Source organism: Pan paniscus, chromosome X (genome assembly GCF_029289425.2).
Source record: "Pan paniscus chromosome X, NHGRI_mPanPan1-v2.0_pri, whole genome shotgun sequence".
NCBI classification, from domain to species: Eukaryota; Metazoa; Chordata; class Mammalia; order Primates; family Hominidae; genus Pan; species Pan paniscus.
In genome coordinates this window covers 62,802,826-62,829,298 of record NC_073272.2, presented here as the reverse complement: position 1 = coordinate 62,829,298, position 26,473 = coordinate 62,802,826, and the positions used below count along the sequence as shown (strand labels likewise).

General features: G+C 37.5%; 1 long non-coding RNA gene across 1 annotated transcript in view; it reads left to right on the top strand.

Moving 5' to 3' along the window:
- Positions 1-417: 417 nt before the first annotated feature.
- The window catches only part of LOC106634295 (uncharacterized), a 52,528-nt gene continuing 26,472 nt past the window's right edge, over positions 418-26,473 (top strand). The window contains exons 1-2 of the long non-coding RNA XR_008622834.2: positions 418-1,084; positions 18,724-18,873. This is a non-coding gene — a long non-coding RNA (uncharacterized LOC106634295). The remainder of the gene's footprint in view (positions 1,085-18,723; positions 18,874-26,473) is intronic.

The window sequence follows — 26,473 nt, the reverse complement described above, 5'->3', positions numbered from 1 at the left end:
GAGTTGGAGGAGAGGGGGAAGTTTGTGGGCCCCTTCAGGATTGGTTTGGCAGCAGGTGGGTCAAGGCTGTGAGATGGATCTTAAAGTTTATGCTATTCCTTTACCGATAAACAGTGACCATATTAAGTCTTGGAGGGCTTTAGCCCCTAAATGAGTTGATTGGTGTAAGCTGTTTAAAAATTTTCATTGTGAGGCTCCTTGGAGCAAAAGTTTGCCATTAGGGCTTTTTAGCCAGCCCTCCGAAGTATGGGAGAAGCCTTTCTCTAGAGCCCTTTGGGTTTATTCCTGCATATACAGTGGAGACAGCTGAGTTAGGTTAGCAACTAAAACTGCCTAAAGAGGTAGCTTAGTAGTCACTCTTGCTTGTTTATCAGCCTGATTGTTCACAATAGAGATTTTATCATTGCTTCTCTGATGGGTTTTGCAGTGAATGATAGCTACCTGTGCAGGAAGCAAAATTACCTCTAACGGGGCCATGATTTCAGGAGCATGTCTAACTGTAATATTTTGGGCTGTTAAGAGTCCCTTTTCTTGCCAAATGGCTGCATGGGTATGTACTACATGAAAGACATAGGTCAGTCTGTGTAAGTATTAAGTTTCATGCATGCTCCTAATTGCAAGGCTCAGGTAAGGGCAATAAGTTCTGCCTTCTGGGCTGAGGTGGTGTCACAGGGTAGGGGCCCAAATTCTGTAACTTCAGTAAGGCTAACAATAGCATACCGTGGTAACTGGGTACCTTCTAACATGAAACTATTGCTGTCTATGAACCAAGTGGCCTCCCAATTGGTAAGGGGAATATCTTGGAGGTCAAATCAGGAGCTACAAATTAAATCAATATTTTCTTTCTTTTTTCTTTCTTTTTTTTTCTGAGACAGGGTCTTTCTCTGTCGCCCAAGCTGGAGTGCAGTGGTACAATTTCAGCTCACCGCAACTTCTGCTTCCTGGATTCAAGCTATTCTAATGCCTCAGCCTCCCAAGTAGCTGGGACTACAGATGTGTCACCATGCCAAGCTAATTTTTATATTTTTAGTAGAGATGGAGTTTCACCATGTTGGCCACGCTGGCCTCCAACTCCTGACCTCAGGTAATCCACCTGCCTAGGCCTTCCTAAGTGCTGGGATTACAGGTGTGAGCCACTGCGACCAGCCTTAAATCAAGAGTTTCTAAGCAAGAGTGTTTAAGTGATCCTTCCACATTTGGATCTGGTAACAGGATGGCATGATTAAGAACTTCACACTGCTTAATGTTTAATTGTGGTGTTTGTAGAAAGAGGATTTGATATCTTCTTATTTGATTTGAGACTCAGTGAAAGGCCTTTGAGTTTAAAGTATCCACCATTTGGTGTGGGGTATACACTGTTATTCCTTGGCCTCAGCTTGGAGGCCTCCTCAATCAATCGGGCCACAGAGGCTAGTGCCGGGGGAATGGAGGCCAGCCCTGTGTCACCAAATTGAGGTTCTTTGATAAGTAAGCTACTGGTCATTTGGAGGGCCCCAATGGCTGGATTAAGTCTCCAAGGGTGATGCCCCTTCTTTCAGGTACAAATAAATAGAAAGTTTTTCTAAGGTATGGTAAGGTCAAAGGTGGGGCAGTTGTAAAACTTGTTTAATGGGTTTTAGGGTTTTGTTCATTTCAGAGTTCCAGTAAAGGGGTCTTCCTCTGGTCCCCATAGTGTCTCATAAAGAGGGTTTTGCTATGAGTCCAAATTGGGGAGTCCAAATATGACAGAAACTTGGCATTCCCAAGAAGGAGTGCAACTGTTGTTTAGTTGCTAGTGTGCCCATGTTTAAGATGAGGCTTTCACAGTGATCAGAGAGACTTTTAAACCCTGGGGTTAGTGTGAGTCTCAGAAATTGCACTTCCAGAGAGGAAATTTGAGTTTTAGAAGGAGAAACCTCATAACCACAGGAAGATAACCTCTAAAGAGTTTTAATAGTATTTAGATATCCTAGGATTAATAGTATTTAATACCTTCAGTTGGACTGCAGATAAGCAGGTGGTCAACGTATTGGAGCAGGGTGCTATTAAGGGATAGCTGAATGGTGAACAGATCTTTGGCAAGAGCCTGTCCAAATGGTTGTGAGCTATCTCTAAATCCTCAGGGGAGGCCTGTCCAGGTTAATTGTTGGGAAGTATGAGTGGAAGGATCTCACCATTCAAAGGCAAATAAAAATTGTGAATCTGAATGTACTGGAATGCAAAAGAAGGCATCCTTTAAGTCTAATACTGTGAACCAAAACTGCCAGAAGGAATTTGTCCTAACAGGATGTAAGGGTTTGAAACAATGGGGTGTGTAGGAACTACTGGATCATTGATGGCTCTTGGGTCTTGTATCATTCTATAGGTGCCTTCTGGCTTTTGACAGCTAAGGTGGGTGTGTTACATGGTGAATTACAAGAGTGAAATTAAGGGCTGTAAGCCTAATTGGGTTTCAGGATTTAGAGGCTATGGAGATTTCCTAGGGAAAGAGGTGAAGACCTTAAGGATGACCTTTTTGGGGTCTGCACGCAAAGAACATCCTGGAGTGGATGAGTTTCATACTTCAGGGGGAACTTGTTGTACAATGAAAGGCTGTATGTATTGGAGTCAGTATTAAAAGGTAATAATGCCAGTATTGAACAGGCCTGGTTGGAAAACTGAAAGCTAGTTTGAAGTTTTGCCATTATATGCCTCCCAAGCAAAGGGATGGAACAAGTGGGCAAGACCAGAAATAAGTGAGTGAAAATATTTTTTTCCCTAGTTGCATACCAAAGATGGGGTAAAATAACTCTGTTTCAGTTGGCCCTCCTTGCTTGTGAGGATTGAGGACCAAAAGTTAGGTCCAGAGAATTTAATTAGGGCAGTGTAACTGGATCCTGTGTCAATAAAAAAACTCAATTTTATATCCTGCTACACACAAGATTACCTGAGATTCAGCAGTAGTGATGGAAAATACAGGAGCCTGGATGGCCTCTGGGACAGTGAGGAAATGGCCCCTCTTGGGGCTTTTTCTTCTCTTTTAAGGTCTCCTCAGCTTTTTCATAATTGAGGAACAAAGTTAAGGGCATTTGCCTTTGCTTTCCTCCCAAGTTGGCCCATAATTGGGACTTGTTTGAGGATGACTACCTATCATGAGGGAGCGAGGAGCATTCCAGTTTCCAGTGTCCCAGTTGCTTGCAGTATTGGCAAAGGCCAGGTGGTGGCAGTAGAAAATCAGGTGACACTCGTGGAGGGTTTTGGCAGTTTCTGTTAATATGCCAAGGCTGGTTATAGCTATAACAGAGAATGGGCCTTTTATTGGTCAGTGGGTGACATCCTGATGCTTGGTCTGTGGTCCCTGGTTTGGGCAGGCAGGTAGCAAAGGCAGCAGCCATATAATGAGCTTGCTGCCTGTCTCTTTCTCTTTCCTTCCTATCCTGTCAATTCTTGAGGCTTCCTCCCAGGTATTAAAGAATGTAAAGGCCATCTATAGCAAAGTAAGGAAAGGGGTATGTGGCCTTTGAACTAGTTTTTCAAGCTTATGCCTAACGTCTGGAGAGGCCTAATAAAATACACAGCCAGAATAGTGAGGCCCTCTTGGCTCTAGAGATCCATATTAGTGCATTTTCTCATAGCTTCAGCTACCCTAGAGTGGAATAGGGCTGGGTTTTCATTTGGCCCTGTGTAACTTCTCTTAATGTAGCATAATTTGCAGGTTTAATGACAGCCTTTTTCATCCCCTCAATCAGGCAAGTGATCATATAATTGTGGTGGACTCTATCAGGGTCTCCTTCTTGACAGCCCCATCTAGGATCACTATCATAAACAACTGTTCTTCCTGGTTCAGGGTTCCAAATGTTCCAGGCATGGAATTCTTCTGCCCATCAGTGGGCTAGAGACCAAATGTGGGTCTTTTCATTATGAGTGCAACAGGTGGTAAAAATAACCTAAATGTTTTGCCAATTGAGATCAAAGGAAACTGCAAGCCCCTTGAATTTCTTCATAAAATGGGAGGGGTACTAACTAAAAGAGCCAAGATTTGCCTCTATTTCAGACAAATCAGACATAGGGAATGAGACATGGGCGCTGATGATTCCTACACCCCCATTTGGCCACTTCCCAGAGCTGCAAACCTTTATCTGATGATGGGAGAGAATCAGAGGTGACTCCTGATCTGGTATGTGGAGGAGAAGTGGTTCTGGGTATGGAGGAGGTAAAGAGGGAGAGACAGAAGGTGTAGCTGAGGAAGGAGGTATTGAAGGGAAAGATGTGTAGTCAGGGGAAATGAATGGAGAGACCAAAGTGGGAGAGGTCTGGAACATGAGAGTGTAAAAGAAGGGTCATCCAAAATGTCTGAGGAATCTAAGGGACTTAAGAATTTTGCCAGTCTCATTCTACAATTGTCTCTAAAGTCTAGGTTTTTTTTTTTATAGAAACATAAACTTGAACATAGGGCACCTCAGACCATTTGGAAGAGTTATGGCAAAAGAGATCAAGATTTAAAAGAATACTGGAGTCTAGGCTCCCATTCTGGGTCCACTTCAATTTCTGTGGGAGGTGGTAAGGAGGCCATGCTATGTTGCAAAGAAAGATTAGGTGTTTCTTTTTGAGGGGTTGAGGGTCAAATTTGTCCCGATTCTTCAAAATACAGTCTAGAGGTGAGTCTACAGGAATAGATGGGGTTTGTGGAATGAAAAACCATGCCACTTTGGGGCAGTTCCACTTGGGGCATGAACGACACTTTCTGTCAAGACATCTCGCCGAAATGAAAAGAAGGTTCCATTTATGTCCACTGAGGGACTCTGGGTGCACTTTCTAAAGGAGTGTCACAGTCATTAGAAAAGTCCTCTTGGCTGATCGGAGGCCTCATGCTGGATGGCCAGTTGAGGTACTCATTTATGCTGGGTGATCAGCTCAGGTTTGAAGAAAAAGGGTAAAGGAAGATCTCTGTCTGGTGTTGACCCAGGAGAGTGGGTAGTTAAGGGAAGACTCACTGTTCTGAGGCTGTCTGAGATCACCTGATTTAGCACATCCAGAAAAGGATGATTGGCTGTCTCCACAGGAGAATTTAGAGTGACAGAGGGTCTGAGTCACCTAAAACATGTGCGAATTCACCCTGAACAAGCTTCTGCTGTCAATTGCTTCACATTTAGGCATCAGGGGCTTTTGATCAGAAAAAATAAGAAAGAGCCTTTCTTTTTTCTGGGCAGGGCAGCCAGTCCTGTTCACTCTTTGGCCTTTAGGCGGCACCATAGACTGGCCCTGCCTGTTACTTTTAATTGCCAGAGAGCTAATAGAAGCTGGCAGACGAAAGACTGAAAAGAATAAGTAGACTCAAGTCCCTCACCCTAACGGGCGATGGTGGTCAGACGCTTTCGCAAAGACACCTTCCAGTCCTACTAGAGAGTAGCTCCAGCTACAGTGCAATTGCCTCTGTGCTTAGACACTGTCCAAAGTTCGAAAAAAGAGAGGGGAGAGAGTTCCCCATGAAGAGAGAGTCCCCATATAGGCCACCAGAATGTTTCCGGTGAGCAATGACTGTCTGGGCTGGTGGTGCAGGACTGAAAGAATTTACCAAGACAGTTGTAAGTAGAAAAAAGGCAGATTTATTAGAGAAAGTATGAAAATACATTGTGAAAAGGCAACAGACAGTATCAGTAGAAGAGAAGCTGACAGCCAGGAGCAAAAAGGCTTGCTCAAGATTCTATAGAATGGAACTTGGGAACTTGCATTCTTCTGTCAGCTGGGATATTTGATAAATTGAGGAATTTGATGGTAAGCAGGAAGTTTGTGAGTTATGTATCTTATTGGTTCAGGAGGGCTATATGTCCTGGGCCATAAAACTATAATTTATCAGCTTCCTCTTTTTGTTTATATGTCCTGAACCATGAAGAAAGGCATAAGGCATAGTTTATTTGCCTCATATCTTTGCTTTCCTCTGGTCCTGCCAGCCTGACTCCTTTTTCCAAATTAGGACTCCACAATATATTGTGTATTTATATTTGTTCAGATAAAAATACTTTTATAATATTGTGTATATTTTTTCTTTCACCAATAATTTATAAATGTATTTTTTTAATTTTTAATTATTTTATGATTAAAGATATATTTTTGTTTTCTAACTTTACTGTGGTGGAAGAACATATCTTTTATGATTTCAAACCTTTAAAATTTATAATACTTGTTCCATGGACTAGAATATGGTTTGTCTTGCAGAATATTCCCTGTTGCAAAGAAACAAATGTATATTTTGCTGTTGTTGTGTGGAATGTTTTATAGATGTCTGTTAGGTAAAGTTAGTTAGAAATGTTGTTTAAAGTTTCTCTGTCTTGGCTGAATTTCTGTCTCGTTCAATTACTAGATTGCTTTAGTCCCTATTATTGTTGAATTCTCTACTTCTTCCTTCAATTCCTTCAATTATAGTTTTATGTATTGGGGACTCTGCTTTCGGGACATGTGTGAGTTGTCCCGCCTTTCTGAACAAAACCAATGTATTTCTTAAATGTATTTGATTGATGTCTCAGGCCTCCCTAAAATATATAAAACCAAACTGTACCCCTCCCACCTAGGGCTCCTGTTCTTGGGACCTCCTGAGGGCTGTGTCACAGGCCAGGGTCACTCATATTTGGCTTAGAATAAATCTCTTCAAATATTTATTTGAAAAGATTTCAGAACACCTGATGTTTTGAGCCCTCTCAGAGGTCATAGACCTCTGGAGAGAGAAACTGAGACACATAAGAGGGTGGAAAGTCAGTGGTAACACACTGTGGAGTCCTGCCCACAGGCAGCACGCATTGAACCATCACAAAACCACCCTAGGCTACAGCTCAGTTCCTCCTTTTCAGAAAAAAAAAAAAGGGTGGGGGGTTAAATGAGGAGAAAACAAGGAGAATGACCCCCTTTTTGGCAATCCATAGGTTTTATGGCACCTCTGCTTGCCAGAGTTTACATAAAATGGAAGTAATATGGTCTTTGTGCACATTTACATTGAGGAAAAATAGTCCTGAGGTCGACCTGCATGCTATAGAGTTCCTAGGTTCTATTTTCTTTTCTGCCTGAAGTCTATTGTTACTTTTCTGCAGAGATAAAAATCACTGTTTGGATCTAACAGTGACTTTCTTTTTCTTTTTCTTTTTCTTTTTTTTTTTGAGATGGAGTTTCGCTCTTGTTGCCCAGGCTGGAGTGCAATGACGTGATCTCGGCTCACCGCAACCCCCGCCTCCCGGGTTCAAGCGATTCTCCAGTCTCCGTCCCCTGAGTAGCTGGGATTACAGGCATGTGCCACCACACCCAGCTAAGTTTTGTATTTTTAGTAGAGACGGAGTTTCTCCGTGTTGGTCAGGATAGTCTCGAACTCCGAACCTCAGATGATCCGCCCGCCTTGGCCTCCCAATGTGTTGGGATTACAGGCGTGAGCCACCGTGCCCGGCCTAATAGTGTTTTTTGTTTGTTTGTTTGTTTTGTTTTTTTTCTTTTTTTTGCAAGCTGGCAAAATTATATTTATTTCATAACTAAAGTACTGAAGCAATAGCAATGGGAACTTTGTGTGTGTGAATGTGTGTATGTATATGTGTGTGTATATATTTGAAGGCCTTTATAATAGACTTATTTACTTTTATGTTCAATTGTCAACTGAATCCATTTAAAATTTCTCTCTAGCACACCAGACTTTTTCTTCTTACCTTACAATGTAAATTTTGCTATCTGATTTTCACCTGAGTTGCCTGTAATATGCAAATCTGAGGCTATTTAACTGACAACTGACTAAGGTAAGATAGAAACATGGAAAAAAAGGTCTTCATGAATCTATAAGATGTGTTTCTATCAGCACGCCTGACACGTCTATATATGTATATGTTGTGTATACAGTATTTTCACTACTAAAAAAATAAAGAGCTCTGATTAATGGGCTTAAAATATATAAAAGCGCTTAAATCAAATACTTAAATGACTAGTCAAATGCTTTTTCAAATTCACGTGACTTAAGTAAAATCTTTAAATAAGCCAGCTTTAAAATTATTGGTAAAATAATATCATCAATGTTAGCATTTTTTGTTTGCTTTATTGTAGTTTTATGTTTATTCCCACAGAGTACTATAAGATTTGCCATAAAGGTTATAAACTATAAAACTCAGCCCAAGACAGAATGATCATTGCTTGTATATGCTTATGAAATATTGTTGGCTTAAATGAAAACAGCTAAACCCTGAGTTATTGGTATAAATATCCTTAAATTTAACCATAAGTTTTATTACATAAGTAAATACCTGAAATTCAGAGCTATAAAAATGGTAAATAGGAAAATAACTTTAAATATTGTTTATCACAGTTTTTTAAAATAATCTAGGTAAACTATTAAATTAATCAGGTAAATGTAATTGAATAAATGCTTGTAAACAAACTTGACATAATTTAGGATCTAAGGTTATTATTTGGTATTAAATATCTGGATAAATTCCAACTGAAAAATTATAGGAAAACTTTTTTTTTATTACACTTTAAGTTCTAGGGCACAACGTGGAGGTTTGTTACATATGTATACATGTGCCATGTTGGTGTGCTGCACCCATTAACTCAACATTTACATTAGGTATTTCTCCTAATGCTATCTCCTCTCCTCCCCCCACCCCACAACAGGCCCTGGTGTGTGATGTTCCCCACCCTGTGTCCATGTGTTCTCATTGTTCAATACCCACCTATGAGTGAGAACACGTGGTGTTTGGTTTTCTGTCCTCGCGATAGTTTGCTGAGAATGATGGTTTCCAGCTTCATCCATGTCCCTACAAAGGACATGAACTCATCCTTTTTTTGGCTGCATAGTATTCCACAGTGTATATGTGCCACATTTTCTTAATCCAGTCTATCACTGATGGACATTTGGGTTGGTTCCAAGTCTTTGCTATTGTGAATAGTGCCGCAATAAACATACATGTGCATGTGTTTTTATAGTAGCATGATTTATAATCCTTTGGGTATATACCCAGTAACAGGATGACTGGGTCAAATGGGATTTCTAGTTCTAGATCCCTGAGGAATCACCACACTGACTTCCACAATGGTTGAACTAGTTTACAGTCCCACCAACAGTGTAAAAGTGTTCCTATTTCTCCATATCCTCTCCAGCACCTGTTGTTTCCTGACTTTTTAATGATCATCATTCTAACTGGTGTGAGATGGTATCTCATTGTGCTTTTGATTTGCAATTCTCTGATGGCCAGTGATGATGAGCATTTTTTCATGTGTCTTTTGGCTGCATAAATGTCTTCTTTTGAGAAGTGTCTGTTCATATCCTTTGCCTACTTTTTGTTGGGGTTGTTTGACTTTTTCTTGTAAATTTGTTTAAGTTCTTTGTAAATTCTGGATATTAGCCCTTTGTCAGATGAGTAGATTGCAAAAATTTTCTCCCATTCTGTAGGTTGCCTGTTCACTCTGATGGTAGTTTCTTTTGCTGTGCAGAAGCTCTTTAGTTTAATTAGATCCCATTTGTCAATTTTGGCTTCTGTTGCCGTTGGTTTTGGTGTTTTAAACATGAAGTCCTTGCCCATGCCTATGTCCTGAGTGGCATTGACTAGGTTTTCTTCTAGGTTTTTTATGGTTTTAGGTCTAATATTTAAGTCTTTAATCCATCTTGAATTAATTTTTGCGTAAGGTGTAAGGAAGGGATCCAGTTTCAGCTTTCTACATATGGCTAGCCAGTTTTCCCAGCGCCATTTATTAAATAGGGAATCCTTTCCCTGTTTCTTGTTTTTGCCAGGTTTGTCAAAGATCAGATGGTTGTAGATGTGTGGTATTATTTCTGAGGGCTCTGTTCTGTTCCATTGTTGTATATCTCTGTTTTGGTAGCAGTGTTTTGGTTACTGTAGCCCTGTAGTATAGTTTGAAATCAGGTATCGTGATGCCTCCAGCTTCGTTCTTTTGGCTTAGGATTCTCTTGGCAATGCGGGCTCCTTTTTGGTTCCATATGAACTTTAAAGTAGTCTTTTCCAATTCTGTGAAGAAAGTCATTGGTAGTTTGATGGGGATGGCATTGAAAGGAAAACATTTTTTGAATGTTCTTATTTAAAGGTAAAATATCTTTGTCTAATTCAAAGCTTATTTAAGGGTTATGTATGAAACAAGGTAAAGGAATCAGGAAATAAGAGATGTAAAAAGAGTTAAGGATATAAAGAGGTATTTTTGTTAAAAAAAAAAAGGTTAAAAAAGTAATGTTATATAAGAAAGAATCTTGTGTAGTAAATATTTATCCTAAAATAAAATGATGGGGTTGCTCAAGAAAGAGGGACATTTAAGACAAAAAGAGTCTAAACAAATTGTGAATGAATTATGTAAGTAATAATAAGGTTAGTAAGAAGGAATTTTTAAAGGGGTTTGTATAATTCAATTGGCTGTGATTAAGAAGAAATTATAATAGTTTTTCTGGAGATGGGTTTTGATATTAAAAATACACTAATACAAAACTGAAAAATTAGTTAAAACAAGATTATTATAAATATTTAACTTACTTTTAATGCAAAATTTTTAAAGTTTAAGATTCTATGATCAGTCTCTGTAACATTCTTCAGACTGATATCTCAGAAGTTCAACTCTTTCTCCTTTGGAAAGGCCTTAATAGCTCTCTCCTTCACCTTTTGTTGACTACTGTAACTTTTATTAATTATCTAAAGTAAGTGAGGACGTTTTTTGAAAATAGGCAAATACAATATCTTTTGGGCCTGCCTTTTTATTGTGCATGCCTGTTATATCTCTATCTTTATGTGTCATGTAGAAGTGATATTTCACTATCAAACTACATGGAAAAGCTCTAATCAAGTAACTTAAAAAATGTGAATGCTTATCAAATTGGTACAACCTAGCTGAGATGTCTTTTAGTTCACATGACCTTGGTAATCTTTGGTAAAATAAATTTTGAAAATTAAATCTCAAAACTCTCTGTAGTAATTTAATATCTTAAAATTATGTTAAAACTTCAGTTTTTTTTCTCCACTGGAAATTTGGGGTACTAAAAGTTAAAATAGTAGGAGCATAAAATATGCTATTAAAAATTTTATAAAACACAAGGATGTCAATTTTCAAAAAAGTAAGGTTTTTTTGGTTAAGAACTATTTAAGAGTTGCTTTATAATGAAGGAAATTATACAGATAAAATGAAATGGATAGAAAAATAAGCTAGGGCAACAAAAACTAACTCTAAGTCCTGTGGTTATCAAGAAAAATAGTTGATATAGGGGAAGGGTACAACCAAGTAACCATTAAAAACCAGATGATGTAATGCAAAGGAATTGTTCAATTTTGTAGACTGGTATCATTCAGTTACTTTAAAAGTAGTAGATTGTGAAAATAACCACTTTAAGGCCAAATTATTAATTTTAAATGCTACAGAATTTAAGGGCTTATTTGGATTAATGCAGGGCCCACAGCTCATTACTGAACAATCACTGAGTATCTGCAATCCACATGCATAGAGGGTTATTCCTGAGAAAGCAATCAGCCTAGTGGGCCAGATAATGCCATTATAAGGTCTGTTTGCTCCGCGAAGGGGACTCTCCAACTCTCTCTATAAAATAGCAAGTGGGAGAGAGCCAAGATGGCTGAATAGGAACAGCTCCAGTCTACAGCTCCCAGCATGAGTGACGCAGAAGATGGGAGATTTCTGCCTTTCTAACTGAGGCTTAACAAATGGCCCACCAGGAGATTATATCCCACGCATGGTTCAGAGGGTCCTACACCCACGGAGCCTCACTCATTGCTAGCGCAGCAGTCTGAGATCAAACTGCAAGGGGGCAGTGAGGTGGGGGGAGGGGCACCCACCATTGCCAAGGATTGAGTAGGTAAACAAAGCAGCTGGGAAGCTTGAACTGGGTGGAGACCACCACAGTTCAAGGAGGCCAGCCTGCCTCTGTAGGCTCCACCTCTGGGGGCAGGGCACAGACAAACAAAAGGCAGCAGTAACCTCTGCAGACTTAAATGTCCCTGTCTGACAGATTTGAAGAGAGTAGTGGTTCTCCCAGCACACAGCTTGAGATCTAAGAAGGGGCAGACTGCCTCCTCAAGTGGGTCCCTGACCCCCGAGTAGCCTAACTGGGAGGCACACCCCAGTAGGGGCGGACTGACACCTCACAGGGCCGGGTACTCCTCTGAAACAAAACTTCCAGAGGAACGATCAGGCAGCAGCATTTGCAGTTCACCATATCCACTGTTCTGCAGCCTGCACTGCTGATACCCAGGCAAACAGGGTCTGGAGTGGACCTCTGGCAAACTCCAACACACTTGCAGCTGAGGGTGCTGACTGTTAGAAGGAAAATTAACAAACAGAAAGGACATCCACACCAAAACCCCATCTGTTTGTCACCATCATCAAAGACCAAAGGTAGATGAAACCACAAAGATGGGGAAAAAACAGAGCAGAAAAACTGGAAGCTCTAAAAATCAGAGCACCTCTCCTCCTCCAAAGGAGCGCAGCTCCTCACCAGCAACGGAACAAAGCTGGACAGAGAATGACTTTGACGTGCTGTGAGAAGAAGGCTTCAGAAGATCAAACTTCTCCGAGCTAAAGGAGGAAGTTCGAACCCAAGGCAAAGAAGTTAAAAACCTTGAAAAAAAATAGACGCATGGCTAACAAGAATAACCAATGCAGAGAAGTCCTTAAAGGACCTGATGGAGCTGAAAACCATGGCACGAGAACTAAATGACGAATGCACAAGACTCAGTAGCCGATGCGATCAACTGGAAGAAAGTGTATTAGTGATGGAAGATGAAATGAATGAAATGAAGTGAGAAGAGAAGTTTAGAGAAAAAAGAATAAAGAGAAATGAACAAAGCCTCCAAGAAATCTGGGACTATGAGAAAAGACCAAATCTACATCTGATTGGTGTACCTGAAAGTGACAGGGAGAATGGAACCAAGTTGGAAAACACTCTGCAGGATATTATCCAGGAGAACTTCCCCAATCTAGCAAGGCAGGCCAACATTCAAATTCAGGAAATACAGAGAATGCCACAAAGATACTCCTCCAGAAGAGCAACTCCAAGAAACATAATTGTCAGATTCACCAAAGTTGAAATGAAGGAAAAAATGCTAAAGGCAGCCAGAGAGAAAGGTCAGGTTACCCACAAAGGGAAGCCCATCAGACTAACAGCTGATGTCTTGGCAGAAACTCTACAAGCCAGAAGAGAGATGGGGCTAATATTCAACATTCTTAAAGAAAAGAATTTTCAACCCAGAATTTCATATCCAGCCAAACTAAGCTCCATAAGTGAAGGAGAAATAAAATACTTAACAGACAAGCAAATGCTGAGAGATTTTGTCACCACCAGGCCTGCCCTAAAAGAGCTCCTGAAGGAAGCACTAAACATGGAAAGGAACAACCGGTACCAGCCACTGCAAAAACATGCCAAATTGTAAAGTCCACCAAGGCTAGGAAGAAACTGCATCAACTAACGAGCAAAATAACCAGCTAACATCATAATGACAGGATCAAATTCACACATAACAATACTAACCTTAAATGTAAATGGGCTAAATGCTCCAACTAAAAGATACAGACTGGCACATTGGATAAAGAGTCAAGACCCATCAGTGTGCTGTATTCAGGAAACCCATCTCACATGCAGAGACACACATAGGCTCAAAATAAAGGGATGGAGGAAGATCTACCAAGCAAATGGAAAACAAAAAAAGGAAGGGGTTGCAATCCTAGTCTTGGATAAAACAGACTTTAATCCAACAAAGATCAAAAGAGACAAAGAAGGCCATTACATAATGGTAAAGGGATCAATTCAACAAGAAGAGGTAACTCTCCAAAATATATGTGCATCCAATACAGGAGCACCCAGATTCATAAAGCAAGTCCTTAGTGACATACAAAGAAACTTAGACTCCCACACAATAATAATGGGAGATTTTAACACCCCACTGTCAACATTAGACAGATCAATGAGACAGAAAGTTAACAAGGATATCCAGGAATTGAACTCAGCTCTGCACCAAGCAGACCGAATAGACATGTACAGAACTCTCCACCCCAAATCAACAGAATATACATTCTTTTCAGCACCACACCACACCTATTCCAAAATTGACCACACAGATGGAAGTAAAGCACTCCACAGCAAATGTAAAAGAACAGAAATTATAACAAACTGTCTCTCAGACCACAGTGCAATCAAACGACAACTCTGGATAAAGAAACTCACTCAAAACCACTCAACTACATGGAAACTGAACAACCTGCTCCTGAACGACAACTGGGTACATAACGAAATGAAGGCAGAAATAAAGATGTTCCTTGAAACCAACAAGAACAAGGACACAACATACCAGAATCTCTGGGACACATTCAAAGCAGTGTGTAGAGGGAAATTTATAGCACTAAATGTCCACAAGAGAAAGCAGGAAAGATCTAAAATTGACACTCTAACATCACAATTAAAAGTACTAGAGAAGCAAGAGCAAACACATTCAAAAGCCAGCAGGAGGCAAGAAATAACTAAGATCAGAGCATAACTGAAGGAAATAGAGACACAAAAAACCTTTCAAGAAATCAATGAATCCAGGAGCTGATTTTTTGAAAAGATCAACAAAATTGATAGACTGCTAGCAAGGTTAACAAAGAAGAAAAGAGAGAAGAATCAAATAGACACTAAAAAATGATAAAGGATATATCACCACTGATCCCACAGAAATACAAACTACCATCAGAGAATACTATAAACACCACTACAGAAATAAACTAGAAAATCTAGAAGAAATGGATAAATTCCTCAACACATACACTCTCCCAAGACTAAAGCATAAAGAAGTCGAATCTCTGAATAGACCAATAAGAGGCTCTGAATTTGAGGCAATAATTAGTAGCTTACCAACCAAAAAAAGTCCAGGACCAGATGGATTCACAGCCAAATTCTACCAGAGGTACAAGGAGGAGCTGGTACCATTCTTTCTGAAACTATTCCAATCAATAGAAAAAGAGGGAATCCTCCCTAACTCATTTTATGAGTCCAGCATCATCCTGATACCAAAGCTTGGCAGAGACACAACAAAAAAAGAGAATTTTAGGCCAATATCCCTGATGAACACTGATGCAAAAATCCTCAATAAAATACTGGCAAACCGAATCCAGCAGCACATCAAGAAGCTTATCCACCATGATCAAGTGGGCTTCATCCCTGGGATGCAAGGCTGGTTCAACATACGAAAATCTATAAATGTAATGCAGCATATAAACAGAAACAAAGACAAAAACCACATAATTATCTAAATAGATGCATAAAAGGCCTCTGACGAAATTCAACAACGCTTCATACTAAAAATTCTCAATAAATTAGGTATTGGTGGGACTTATCTGAAAATAGTAAGAGCTATCTATGAAAACCCAAAGCCAATATCATACTGAATGCACAAAAACTGGAAGGATTCCCTTTGAAAACTGGCACAAGACAGGGATGCCCTCTCTCACCACTCCTATTCAACGTAGTGTTGGAAATTCTGGCCAGGGCAATCAGGCAGGAGAAGGAAATAAACGGCATTCAATTAGGAAAAGAGGAAGTCAAATTGTCCCTGTTTGCAGATGACATGATTGTATATCTAGAAAACCCCATTGTCTCAGCCCAAAATCTCCTTAAGCTGATAAGCAAAGTCAGCAAAGTCTCAGGATACAAAATCAATGTGCAAAAATCACAAGCATTCTTATAAGCCAATAGCAGAAAAACAGAGAGCCAAATCATGAGTGAACTCCCATTCACAATTGCTTCAAAGAGACTAAAATACCTAGGAATCCAGCTTACAAGGGATGTGAAGGACCTCTTCAAGGAGAACTACAAACCACTGCTCAATGAAATAAAAGAGGATACAAACAAATGGAAGAACATTCCATGCTCATGGGCAGGAAGAATCAATATCGTGAAAATGGCCATGTGGCCCAAGGTAATTTATAGATTCAATGCCATCCCTATCAAGCTACCAATGAGTTTCTTCACAAAAGTGGAAAAAGCTACTTTAAAGTTCATATGGAACCAAAAAAGAGTTCGCATTGCCAAGTCAATCCTAAGCCAAAAGAACAAAGCTGGAGGCATCACGCTACCTGACTTCAAACTATACTACAAGGCTACAGTAACCAAAACAGCATGGTACTGGTACCGAAACAGAGATATAGAACAACGGAACAGAAGAGAGCCCTCAGAAATAATGCCACATATCTACAACCATCTGATCTTTGACAAACCTGACAAAAACAAGCAATGGGGAAAGGATTCCCTATTTAATAAATGGTGCTGGGAAAACTGGCTAGCCATATGTAGAAAGCTGAAACTGGATCCCTTCCTTACACCCTATGCAAAAATTAATTCAAGATGGATTAAAGACTTACATGTTAGACCTAAAACCATAAAAACCCTAGAAGAAACCCTAGGCAATACCATTCAGGACATAGGCATGGGCAAGGACTTCATGACTAAAACACCAAAAGCAATCCAACAAAAGCCAAAATTGACAAATGGGATCTAATTAAACTAAAGAGCTTCTGCACAGCAAAAGAAACCACCATCAGAGTGAACAGGCAACCTACAGAATGGGAGAAAATTTTTGCAATCTACTCATCTGACAAAGGGCTAATATCCAGAATCTACAATGAACTCAAACAAATTTACAAGAAAAAAACAAACAACCCCATCAAAAAGTGGGCAAAGGATATGAATAGACACTTCTCAAAAGAAGACATTTATGCAGCCAAAAAACACAAGAAAAAATGCTCATCATCACTGGCCATCAGAGAAATGCAAATCAAAAGCACAATGAGATACCATCTCACACCAGTTAGAATGGTGATCATTAAAAAATCAGGAAACAACAGGTGCTGGAGAGAATGTGGAGAAATAGGAACACTTTTACACTGTTCGTGGAGCTGTAAACTAGTTCAACCATTGTGGAAGTCAGTGTGGCGATTCCTCAGGGATCTAGAACTAGAAATCCCATTTGACCCAGCCATCCCATTACTGGGTATATACCCAAAGGATTATAAATCATGCTGCTACAAAGACACATGCACACGTATGTTTATTGTGGCACTATTCACAATAGCAAAGACTTGGAACCAACCCAAATGTCCAACAATGCTAGATTGGATTAAGAATATGTGGCACATATACACCAGGGAATACTATGCAGCCATAAAAAATGAAGAGTTCATGTCCTTTGTAGGGACATGGATGAAACTGAAAACCATCATTCTCAGCAAACTATCGCAAGGACAAAAAACCAAACGCCACATGTTCTCACTCATAGGTGGGAATTGAACAATGAGAATACATGGACACAGGAAGGGGAACATCACACACCGGGGACTGTTGTGGGGTGGGGGGAGGGGGGAGGGATAGCATTAGGAGATATACCTAATGCTAAATGTTGAGTCAATGGGTGCAGCACACCAACATGGCACCTGTATACATATGTAACAAACCTGCACATTGTGCACATGTACCCTAAATCTTAAAATGTAATAATAATTAAACAAAATAGCAAGTGAAGTACCCCAGATGAAGCTGTTAATATATTTCATATGCAATCTGTGCGAGACTAGCTTTATAATAACTGTGATATCCTCCCACCAAATATGTCTATCGTCTGGGTCATGGTATATTTGATGGTTAAGGGGGGCCCTTTTATATGGGTACCCCCCTCACAGAATTATGGGTCTTTTTAAGAAGCCTTATCAAATCTGTCCCTCATATGCCTTAAAGATGCAACTCCCTGCTGGGAACCCAAGCCCTTTTCACCAGAAAAATTAAAGTGGTCTGGGGTTAAAAAAGGCTTCTGGGGACCAGAACATAAAACATACAGATTAATAGAATTATAAAATGTAAGATGTTTAAACAAGCTCTCTGTGAGGTAGTTGTAACCCCTTTTACCTAAATGTCTTATGAAAATGGATAGTATATCTAACTGTGGAATGTTTTCCTCTTTCTAGTACTGTAAAGCTGAAGACATGTAAATCTGCTCATGTAAATCCTCCACTGCATAGTCTTTTGTTTGGAGCGTTTATGGGGCTCATGGTAAAAACCGTGTGTACTTTTCAGTAACAACGACTGAGCTAGAGAATTTCTACTTCATGGGGCATTTACTGCCTTGCTGTGGAATATTAACTGGAGCTACCCCTATACTAATGGGAATAATGTTTTCCAAAAAGTTCCATGGTAAAATAAAAATGGTTTACATAAAATCTTGCTATATAATAAGCAGAGAGCCTTTTTCTAGGACTAATTGTAAGAAGCTGCTAAATTCTATAGTGCCAAATAGCTCTCATGAGCTGTTAGGTTTGTAAATGACATTTCCAAGGTAAACAAACATCTTGTCTTAAAAGCTGCTGCTCTGGTTAAAAGAGGGTCAAGAAATTTTTTTTTAAGTTATTTGGAAAAAGTATGTTTTTGTAAGCAAATTTACCTTTCTGAGTTCTCCAAAATTCAGATTGTGATTTTATAACATTATAGTTGTCTGCATTAGTTTAACGATAATTAAAAAATAATTGTTTTAAGGGAAAAGTGTGACACTTAATACTAGATTTCAGTCCTAACTTTTTAAGTGCAGATTAAATTATTGTTTCTTGGCTACAATAATCCTCTAGAAAATACCAGATTTTAATTTTTCTTCATATTTTTAGTTGGTGCCCTAATAGAATAGGGCACCTTTCTATTTCCTTTTTCTGTTCTAACATACAAATTATTCTATAATTGTCAAATTATAAATGTTATTTATCTCTCCTTGTTTTACTTCCAAGGAAACCAAAATCATGGTATTCTGAAGACCAGAGATATGAATCTCCTTCATTTGGCATCCCACTGGCCCCGATCTGTTTCACTGCTAATGTTCTGCTGCCAAAACTATACAAGCTGCCTCACCCCTAGGCCCAGGGACTATCACAGAAGAGGTGGGTGCATAAGATTGTAAGGGCCGGTTTTCAGTAATAAATTAGGTCAAGATCAAACCCTCCAAATCAAGAAGGGGGTACAAAAAAATGCCTAAACTATTGGTAAAACAACTTTAGTTGCCTTCTAAATTATAATATGTCACTTTTGCATCCACACCAACCATAAAAATTTTCTGCTTATGATAAAATTAAAGAAAAATATTTACTAACAGGATAAAATAAATTGAAACAAAGCCTCCTGAGTATCATACTCCAAGTATAAGTTGTAAAGATAAAAATATATTTATACATATTTTTTATTATATTTTAAAATAATGCTTATGTTTTGTATAGCTAATTGCTGTAAGTCTGTAACAGAAACCAAGCTTACAGTAGCTCAACACATAAAAGTTAAAAATAAGTCAGTCTTGTAACTTTGCCTTTTGGTTTTATTGTCAGCTTTTTAAACTTAAAATAATAATTTTAAGAAGTAATGAATGCCTGTCCACATGCATTCCTATATGGCCTAAAATAATTGGGTATAAGTCTTTTGACTCTGAAGGTCCTCGGCCATAGGGAGTCCTGCTGAGGAAAAAATGACACTGTAGAATTACATGACTTCTCCTGTGACAAAACCTTTTCTCTCCCGAATACCAGTATATGGTGCAATACAAAAGTATTGGGAAAAATAGATTTGTCTACTGTTAACAAGTCTATAACAATTTACACAATGAGGATGAGGTGTTTCTTGCATGTAATATATACCCTTCTCAGGATGCTATATCTATGGAGATAAATTGGCTGGAAGAGAAATTAATTTATTAAATTCAAACTTAATGTTGGTCCTACAATTCTCAAATAAGATTTACCATAAAGTTCAAGTAACCCTTGATAAGGAGGGTAAACACATTGTGAGTCTGATCAAATAATATAATGATGCATGCAGAGTTTTTTTTTCTGTTTGGTTGGGTTGTTTACTGCCCTCTGATTCTACCTATAACCTTGGACACCCAAATATTCACTATCTTTATGATGTTTGTTACTATATTAACATTAGACGTTTCTTGTAAATGTTATGCCAGATACAGCAGAAGGAAAAGGCACAGTTAAAGACCTGGATCATGATAGCTCAGAAAATAGATCTGATCTGGAATTTTTTTAGACTAAACCCTAGGCCTGACTCCATCTTTATTTCCAAAGAAATAAAGCATAGTCAAATAGGAAGAGAGGAAGTAAAATTGTCTGTTTGCAGATGAAATGATTGTACATTTAGAAAACCCCATTGTCTCAGCCACAAAACTCCTTAAGCTAATAAGCAACTTCAGCAAATTCTCAGGATACAAAATCAATGTACAAAAATCACAAGCACTCCTATGCACCAATAATAGACAAACAGAGAGCCAAATCATGAGTGAACTCCCATTCACAAGGGAATGCTTCCAGTTTTTGTCCATTCAGTATGATATTGGCTGTGGGTTTGTCATAAGTAGCTCTTATTATTTTGAGATACGTTCCATCATACCTAGTTTATTGAGAGTTTTTAGCATGAAGGGGTGTTGAACTTTGTCAAAAGCCTTTTCCACATTTATTGTCTTATCTGAACATTTTCCTTCTTCAATTCCAGGTCTTTAGACAAACTCAACCAATTGTCAGTCAGAAATTGTTTAACTTTACCTATATCCTGGAAACCCCCCCAGCTTTGAGTTGTCCCGCCTTTCTGAACAAAACCAATGTATTTCTTAGATTTATTTGATTGATGTCTCATGCCTATCTAAAATATATGAAACCCAGCTGTACCCAAACCACCTTGGGCACATGTTCTCAGGACCTCATGGACCATGTTCACCCATACTTGGCTCAGAATAAATCTCTTAAAATATTTTACAGAATTTGACTCTTTTTGTTGACACTCTTAGAATATTAGGTCTTAAATTTTATAACAGTGTGTTTAAGTCTACATAACAGACATCAATTGGGTGTCTGTAGGCTTCTAATGCACAGAGAGCTCACTCAAATTTTTTGTGTTATTTTAAAGAGGCAAGAAATCATGACTGGTCAGGTACGCCAAGAATCTTCAGGGAATACCATATGAGTCTGAAGTGTAGTTACATGGGAGGAATTTCCCACTGTGAATTTACCCTTCTTTAATGGAAAGTTGAGTTTATAATAATAGTGGTATGTGCATAATGGCAGATGATGTTTTAGTGAATTAGTTGTTACTGTAAAATTTTACAAAACCTTGCCATTTCATTATTAAAATATAGTGTAAATAAAATTTATGGAAAATATAATATGGTAAACCATATTAGACATTTTGTGGAAAAAATTTGCTTATTTTTAGGCAGGAAGGCACTGCTAAAGACTGGGTTCCCATTTCTTAATTTTGTGTCTTCATAAAACATTAGTGTATTTTTCACAATGCTTAAGTCCCAGCTACACAGAGTAAACTTAAAAGGAAACTAGGTCATTAATTAGTAAGATACATTTACTTGTGAGTAATTTCTCATAACAGCTTTACTGAGGTATAATTTACAAACCATGAAATCCACCCATTTAAAGTATACAGTTAATGGTTTTGAATATATTTACAAGTATGTACAGCAATCATTACTATTTAGTTCCATAATTTTTATCACCTGCTTGGAGTAATTTAAATAAAAACTTGAAAATGCCCTTTGAAATGAATTTTTTTTATTGAATTTTTAATGTAACTGATGTATTCTTAAAGCATCAAGATCAAATCATAGGTAAGATAAATATGCAAGATAGAATAGCCCCCATAATTGTTGTGGAGGTATCTGTGAATCATAGGAATCACATTTTATAGAGCAGCTAAGACTTGAATATATAAAGGATCTCCAAGGTTGCCTATATCCACATGCATAGAAGTGCTATTTTCTTTTAGATTTACCAATCAACTTTATAGGATTTTCATGTGAAAAGAGTAATGAACCTTTTTGTGGGGCTTGTATGTTTGGAGTGAACAGAAACACTGCAGAAGGGCCTCTGGGCCTAGAAATTGCATAGTAGAATCTAGAAAGAGGAGTGATTTGTACAAGAATACTCCTGTGAATTGTGTATTTATTAGTTTTTATGTTTGTGTGCTAGAAAAGGTCCACTCAAGAGTCTACTGTTTTTGAAGTGTAATAAAATTCTAAAGAGTTAAGAATATTCAAAATTCCAGTGGAAAAGGCAAAATGGGCCTAAAATAAGTCAAAACTAAATGAAGTATACTTTTGTAATTTGCTGGATGCCTCCATTAAGTGAGTATGTGTTCATATTCAGAAAATCTTATCAAGAATTTGTTGTATCTATAAAATGTAAGGGTCTCTTTAAAGTAATATATGGATGTAAAAAATTGTGGTTCCCTAGAGGAAAGCAGGTCTATTAGGGAGGATTTTTTCTTAGTTCATTTAGAGAAGCTTCTTTATGGAATTTGAGTACATCATCAAATTCCTGGACCTGTGATTCATGCAATATTTAAAACAACAGGAAATCTTTTAAGACAAAGTTAGTTTTCTACATCTGCAGAGATAAATTTGAGGGCATGATGTATACTTTATAATCAGAAAAGATCTTCATGGAAATAATTTGTCCACATCAATGAGAGATACCCTTTGAATAATATGTTTATTATCTTTCTTGAAGGGGTAATTTAATAAGACATGTAATTTTAAGGCTCAGAGACCACATCATTGAACATCTATGTGCGCATCCTGGAGAAGTCCCACTTACTGAAGTACGTTTTTCAGGTCTTTTCGTGTTAAGTATATTTACAGTGTTGTGCAACAGAGATTTTGGGTTTTTTATTTTTCAAAACTGAAACTATACGCTAAGCATGAAGTCCCTGACTCCTTCCCCCAGCTCTTGATAACCACCTTCCTATTCTCTGTTTTTATAATTTTGACCACATTAGATACTTCATATGGGTGGAATTACAGAATATTTGTCCTTTTGTTACTGGTTTATTTTGCTTAAAATAATGTCCTCAAGGCTCACCCATGTTGTAGCACGTAACGGTATTTTCCCTTTTTTTTTTTTTGAAGGCTTTAATATCAGATTGTTGTTTATATACTTTCTCATTATCATTTTATCTGTTGATGGACATTTAGGTTATTTATACCTCTTGGCTACTGAGAACAGTGCTGCAGTGAACATGGGCATGCAACTATCTCTTTGAGATCCCACTTTGGGTTCTTTTGGATATATACGCAGGAGTGGAATTGCCAGATCACTTGGAAATTAAAATTTTTAATTTTTTAGGAACCTCCATAATGTTTTACATAATGGCTGCATGATTTTATATACCCGCCAACAGTGCAAAAAGATTCCAGTTTCTCCACATCCATTCCAACATTTGTTATTGTATGTAATTTTAATAGTGGCCATCTTAAGGGGTATGGGGTGATATATCAATGTGGTTTTGATTTGCATTCATCTTATGATAGTGATGTTGGGCATCATTTCATATGTTTGTTGACTATTTTTATACCTATTTGTCTATTCATGTTATTTTACCTATATCTTAATTGGGTAATTTATTTTGGTCGTTGGTGGTGAATTGAAGTTCTTTATATATTCTTTTTAACTCCTTATCAGATATATAATATGCAAATATTTTCTTCCATGTTGTCTTTTTCACTATGTTGTTTTTTCTTTGATGTGTGCAAGTTTTTAAGTTTGATATAGTTTGATTTGTCTATTTTAACTTCTGTTGCCTATGCTTCTCATGTCATCTTTATTAAATAATTGCCAAATCTAATGCCTTGAGAGTTATCCCTATGTTTTCTTCTATGACTTTATATTATCAGGCCTTGCATTTAGATCTTTAATTCTTTTACAGTTAACTTTTCTGTATGGTGTAATTTAAGGGTCCACATTTATTCTTTTGTGTGTAGATATCCAGTTTTCTCAACACCATTTATTGAAGAGTCTGTTCCTTTCTCATTGTGTAGTTTGGTACCCTTCTCAAGAATAATTTGGTTATATATGCAAGGTTCATTTCTTGGCTCTCTATTTTGTATTACTGATTAATTCTCTAACTTTGTAAAAATTATTTACTATCTTGATTACTTTTTTGAAATCAGGAAGTGTGAGTTCTCTCATTTTATTATTATTTTTTTACAAGACTGTTCTGGCTATTTGGATTTCCTGACATTCCTTATAAATTTTAGGATTTTTTTCTTGTATTTCTGTAAAATAATAAAAAATTGAGATTTTGGTAGCGATTCAATTGAATCTGTAGATTGCTTTACATATTCTGGACATTTTCACAATATTAAGTGGTCCAATACATAAGCACAGATTGTTTTTAATATTTTTGTTTCTTATTTGAGTCTTTTAGTAATGTTTTGTTTTTTTCGCCATACATCATTTACCTCTTTGTTTATTTCCAAGTATTTTACCCTTTTGATGTTATAGTAAGTGGAATTGTTTTCTTTATTTCCTTTTCCCATTGGTAATTTATAGTGCATAGAAACAACTGATTTTTGTATGCTTGTGTTGGTTACTGAAATTTTTTTGAAATCATGTATCAGTTTCAACAGTTTTTTTTTTTGTGCATGTAATCTTTAGTGTTTTCTGCCAAACGATTCTGTCAATTTGGATGTCTTTCATTACTTTTTATTATCCGATATTTCTGTCTAAGACTACCAGTGCTATGTTGAACAGTAGTGGAAAGAATGGCCTCCTTGCCTTCTTCTGGATATTAGAGAGAGCTATTTCAATCTTTCACCATGAAGTATAATGTTATCTGATGGTTTTTTATATATGGCTTTTATTACGATAAGGTATTTTTCTTTTATTTCCAGTTGTTGAGTGCTTTATATTATAAAAAAAGGTATGTTGAATTTTCATTAAATGAGGCCAGGACACAATTTTTGTTCTTTATTTTGTTAATATAGTGCATTATATTGATTGATTTTTTGTTTTGAACCATTTTTGCATTCCAGGTATAAATCCCACTTTATCAGCATGTATAATACTTTTAAGGTGCTACTGCATTTGATTTGCTATTTTCCTGAGTATTTTTTGCATCAATAATCATCACGGATAATGTTCTGTGGTTTTATTTTCTTCTTGTCTCTGGTTCTGGTATTAGAATAATACTGGCCTCATAAAATGAGTTTGAAAGTTTTCCCTCTTCTTCAATTTTTTGGAAGAGTTTGAAAATTGGTGCTAATTTTTGAACATTTGGTAGAATTCATCAGTGAAGACAGCTGATTGTGGGCTTGTTTTGGTATGGGAAGTTTTTGATTATTGCTTGTATCTCCTTACTAGTTATAGTCCTTTCAGAATTTTTTTCATTTCTTTATGATTCATATACAGTAGGTTGTATGTCTGTTAAGTTTATCGTTTTTTTCTATATTCAATTTGTTGTTATAATTTTTGCTATATAATTTTTACACTCCTTTTTGTCTGTCACATCAGTTGTTATATCCCCTCTTTCACTTCTAAATTCAGTTATTTCAGTCTTCTACTTTTTGTAATATTCTAACTAAAGATTTGTCAATTTTATTGATCTTGTCAAAAAACTATCTTTTGGTTTTATTTTTTCTGTTGTTTTTCTGTTCACTAATTTATCTCTTCTTTATCTTTATTAATTATTCTTCATCTGCTAATATTGGGTTCAGTTTTTTTTCCTCTTCTGGTTCTTTGAGTGTGCATGTTTCCTAATTGAAACAACATGCATGTTTCTGCTTAAGAAATCCCTCTAGTGTCTGTCTGCGATATTGCAGCCTCTAAGTGGGGCAGTAAGCTATAGAACTGAAGCCCTACCTAGTGTCTCTCTGTGGTACTGCTGACTCTAGTTGTAGAATTAGTCATGTTCTCGTTTTCAGTGGTCTGCAATTTGGCCACTTACTCCTGTCATCACTTAGATGCAGGCAAGTTAGAAAATAGTTGCTTGGACAGCACCATGAGAAGTCAGAATGTTAGCTGTGGATTCCACTCCTTTCCATTTCAAAGGAGAAGTTAGAAATTAGGGATTTCCTCCCAATCACATTGTACTGTGCTGGGGAAGGGGGTGCTCTGTTGAGTAAATGCCATATATATATATATATAAAATATATATATATTATAAATATATTATATATATACACACACACACACATATATATAGAGAGATATATTTTTTTTTCCTGGCTTCAGCTCACCTTGGTGCAGGAACCTTTTAACTGGTTTTTGGATTTGTCACAAAGGCTACTGACTCATATGTTTTAGTTCAATTCTTGTTTCCTTGGGTGAAGAAGCATATGGGGCTTTAATATTCTGCCACCCTGCTGAAGTTACTGCTTACATCATGCAGTGTTTCAGAATGGTCAATCTGACTGAAAGTTGTAATAGAGATCTTAAAAAATATTATTTATTTTTGAATAAACAAAAATTTTTCATGAGGCCACTACATCTAAATTTCCATGTAAAGCATCCAATGGCCATGAAGTGTTGATAATCTGGATAGATTCCTTATGGTTTCTATGGGTCTGCTAACCAGAGAAGGCCAATTCCAGATACCTGATAAATAATTAAAGATATGCTTCAAAACCATATAAATAAAACATGTCCAGGGAGAAGTCATGAAATCTCAAGCACTTTTAAATTGAATTACTTCCCCTTTGTGATT